Raw genomic sequence first — 4384 nt, 5'->3', positions numbered from 1 at the left:
GTGTCACCACTGTCATACAATATTGTTTTGGAGGTGAAGGCCAAGTTACAAAACATGAAAACTAAAAATCAAAATTCTGCTGCCGGCATCGCTTTGCAGGAAAAATTCTCTGAGGCATCACCGATCTCACCAAAAAGAGGAGGGACAATAGCTACGAGCTAGAGCCTGAGCATCAGGCAACCAGGAGGGCCAGGGGACAGAGAGTGGCAGTGTCCCCGGGGACGTGAGTCAGCCAGGGGAGGGACAGAGACGCTCAGCCTCAAAATCATGCAATGATGGCAGACCTTCGCGGGAGGTTTGGGTGATCCCGGCTTGGTACCACAGCTCCACTACTGGTAAAAGATGAAGTAAATCATCTCCTGAGGAAATCGACCCCAGTTCAGTCTGGAGGACTCCACGAGCGAAGGATCAAGCAATAAGCTCACAATCAAAGATCACCAAGCGTGGGAGGAGGCACGTGGGGGAGAGCAGAAGAAAAGCCAGCAGCCCCTTCGGACTCCCGAGTTTACTGCTGTGATTGCATCGGCGAAGAGGAAAATGTGTGCAAAATGCTTAAAGAAATTAGGGCACCACCACAACTAACCAAGAGATGACCGCGGCAGCATCAACAAAAAGACCCGCGAAAACGCTTCGAGCAGTGATCCCTCTGTTACGGTGAGCACGCCCGGCACCCGGATTTTGGTTTCTAAATACCATTTCCCTCCGAGGGGCACCTCCTCCGAGAAATAACTGATGCCAGGTCTGGGATAGGGAACGACAAGATGAGGCTGGGACGTCTGTGCTAAAACCGAGGAAATGCTTAAAGGTTTTTAGATTCCTGCCAAAAGACACAGAAGTCGGCTCGACACTGCACTGAACATTCTGAATAAATAGAAGTTCACGTGTCCGTATCGACATTCAGAAAGAGAGAGTGAAAGGAGTAGGAGCTTCTCACAGAGGAATGTGAGCGAATCACCTAGAAAAAATAACGGGTTTAGAAAATCGTAACTCCGAAACCACGGATAACTGATTTAATAACTGATTCGGAATTAGTAGTAGTAATAACTAACTCCAGTGAGGGAATCAATGAGGAATAAAACCACTGGTTGGAAGACCGTGGAATGAAGCAGATGTCACCTGCCCCATCCATGTGCCTCCGACACGACATTTCACTACGATCCAGGTGACTTTCACCTGCCCCTTCTGCATCTCTCTACCCCGAGGGCTTTCTGCCCACTCCTGGGGCACAACAGAGGTAGCTGGAGGTTGACTTAGAGCAGTCCACAGACAGAGAACAAATACGGGATGGATGGCAGGTACAGATTAGATACAGATATAGACAGACACACTGACGTCGATGGACACAAAAGGAGATTTTGAGGAACTAGATCATGTGACTCTGGAGGCTGAGAAGCACCATGATCTGCTGTCTGCAGGCCAGACCCCAGAGAGCCAGTGGTGTAATTCAGTCCGAATCCAAAGGCCTGAGAATCAGGGGGAGCCAATGGTGTAAACCCCAGTTTGAGGGCAGGAAGATGAGGTGAGATGTCCCAGCTCAAGTAGGGAGTAGAGAAAAAAGAGGCGACTTCCTACTGCCTCCACATTTTCTTCTATCCAGGCCCTCAAGGAATCGGATGGTGCCCCGCACGTCAGGGGGACAGTCTAAGTTACCGAGGCCAGGGACACCATCACAGACACACTGGGAATGATGCTTAATCGGGGCTCCCCACAGCCAGTCAAGTCGACGCCTAAAATTAACCATTACAAGTCTACTCTTCGTCAATCTGGCACCCCTATAAATCTCTTAAAACCATACTTACTCTCAAGATCAAGAAATAACAAGGTCATAACTTAGCCTAACAATATACAACTATCCTGCATAAAAATGAAAACACACTCCTTCCCCAGAAGAGGAGGCGATGTACTGAGAGGAAAAAGACAAAGACAAAGACACACACACACACATGTGCACACACGCACACACACATGTACATGTGTGCATGCATACATGTGCACACGTGCATACACACATGCACACGTACGCACGCGCACACACCTGTGCACGCACATGCACACGCATGCACACATGCAGACACACGCGCACACACATGCACATGCACACGCACATGCACACACACACTCTCAGCAAAATGAGGAAATACTCAGGTCAATTACAGTCCTCATTCCTGTAACCGATCATGTGTTTGTAGCTGGTCACTGTCCCCTGGTGAGGCGTCTCTCTCGGCATCATGGCTGCCATCCACAGGGGCAGAAGGGGGCATGTTGGCTACTGAGGAGTAGACAGGCGTCTTAGCCCACTCTTCATGAGGGGGACCTCCAACACCAGTGTGGGGTCCACAGCCCTGACCCGGGACCCCTTGCCCTCACCACTCTCTCTGCTCCCCGGTGAGCCCTGGGCCGGCCAGCCTCAGCTGGGCGCCGCCATGCCCTTCTTTGCCCACCCCCGGCCCAGGATTTGGTCTCCCCTTCCAGCCACATCGAAGTAGCCCCTGCCTGACCTCCTCGGGACCCTACGATTCAGTCTAGACCTCATCTGCCCCCCGGTAGGACCCCTGCCCCATGGGTAGGACCTGGAGGTAAGGAACGGAGACTCAGCCCCCGTTAGCCTGCGGTGGCCCCCGAGGCCCAGGGGGCCCCTGTGGGATCCACGCGGGGGACGTGGCTGCAGCAGACTGGGCAGGGATCGGGGGTGGTCCTCGGGAAACTTGTGATTCTGGGGGCAACAAGGACGCCCCCACCCTCTGAGATGTTCACCGACAACTCCTGGGAGCCAGGCTGGAGACCCAGGGGTGGAGTGTGTCATCCGGGGGGGCAAGGACTATGAAACACAGGCATTACTGACCCTTTCTTAACGTCAGAGGGCCCAGAGAAAGGCCGCCTTGTGGAGAGATCAGAGGGGTCATCCTGGAGGAGGCGGCACCCGGCCAGGTCTTGCAGGATAGGAGAGATTTAGACATTATTATTATCGCCGTTGCTGTTGTTTACCAGGCTCTGCGCAAAGGGCTTTCTCTGCATTGCTGTGACCTGTCCTTCCGAGGACACGTTGGAGGCAGGGTCACTGCCTCATTTTGCCAAGGAGGACAGCTTGGCACGTGCAAGACCCGCACAGAGCCAGAAAGGATGGAAGTGAGGGACGCTGGGAGAGGCTGCCAGGTGCCCTGCTTGGCTCCACCTGGACCGGGGTGGCCGCCCTGGGGCCAAAGCTGGGCGGAAGCTGTGAGAATGACTCGGCCGCCCTCCCCACTGCAAGCGACAGAAAGGGGAGAGAGGATCTGTAGGGAGTTTAAAACCTGTAACAAAACCGACTAAAAGTCCTTCCAGGTGCTACGCATCAGCGACAAAACACTCCTCCAGCCCCGCCACAGGACACGAAAGTGTCAGGTCAGACGCTGACTTGTTCTCACGTCTCTGTCGCTGGTTACCTTTGATTTCTGGTGAGGAGTGGGCTGGTTCAGCGCAGGAGGCGGCAGGGCCTTGGCCTCTCTGGTCTGAGCTGACCTTGAGTCATGAGGGCCTTTGGCTTGGTGAGGACATTCGCGGTCAAGTGCATGGGCAAGAGCTGGGAGACGCGCCATTGCTACGTTCACGGCCGCTCGGAACCTGGCAAAAATGCCACAGGCCTGGCTGGCTGGAGAGAGTGGGTCTCCCAACGCCCCTGGGCTCCCGCGCCCGTGCCCGGTCCCCGACCCCGCGGAAGGCCGGGCGCAGGACAGAGACCAGGGGACACAGCTGTCCAAGACACCCCGGATCAGGGCTCCGCAGCCCCACAGCCAAAGCACTGTTCGTCTCCCCCTGCAGAACCTGAGCCCCCTATCCCCCCTGTCCCCCCTGGCACCTAGCGCAGCACCTGGCACACAGTACGGGGACAGGGCGCGGGGAACCCACAGGAACACAGCAGAACCACGGGGACAGTAACAGCTGGTTTAAAAAATGTGGCACAAGGCCATGTGGTTGACCGGGAGACGTGGAGGCTGGGTCTGCGACCCCCACGCACCCTAGGGGGCGCTCCTGGCAGACACCCCGCCCCCGTCTCCAAGACCCCTAACCACCCGCAGGCCCACCCGGCCGCTGGGGGGACCAGCTTGTTAGTCAGCCTGTGAGGATGCCCCAAGGCATCGGGGACAGGCACGAGCTCTGAAGAGTCCAGGACAGGTGGGCGAGAAGAAGCCTGTCCAGTCAGATCCGTCTCTTTCCAGAGGAGCTGCCTCTTGCGGGGCCAAGGGGCTGAAATGGGCAAGGAGGACCGACGCCCCCCAGCGGCGGCCTGTGGGTCCAGCGGCCACAAGTGGAAAAGTATCAACCGGTGCACCATCGAGGGTGTAATGACGGATTTTGACCACCAGATGGCAAGCAACGATCATCTTTGCTCTTAGCAGCAGAACTA

This window comes from Pteropus vampyrus, unplaced genomic scaffold (assembly GCF_000151845.1).
Source record: "Pteropus vampyrus isolate Shadow unplaced genomic scaffold, Pvam_2.0 Scaffold178, whole genome shotgun sequence".
NCBI classification, from domain to species: domain Eukaryota; kingdom Metazoa; phylum Chordata; class Mammalia; order Chiroptera; family Pteropodidae; genus Pteropus; species Pteropus vampyrus.
This window is presented reverse-complemented; position numbering follows the sequence as displayed.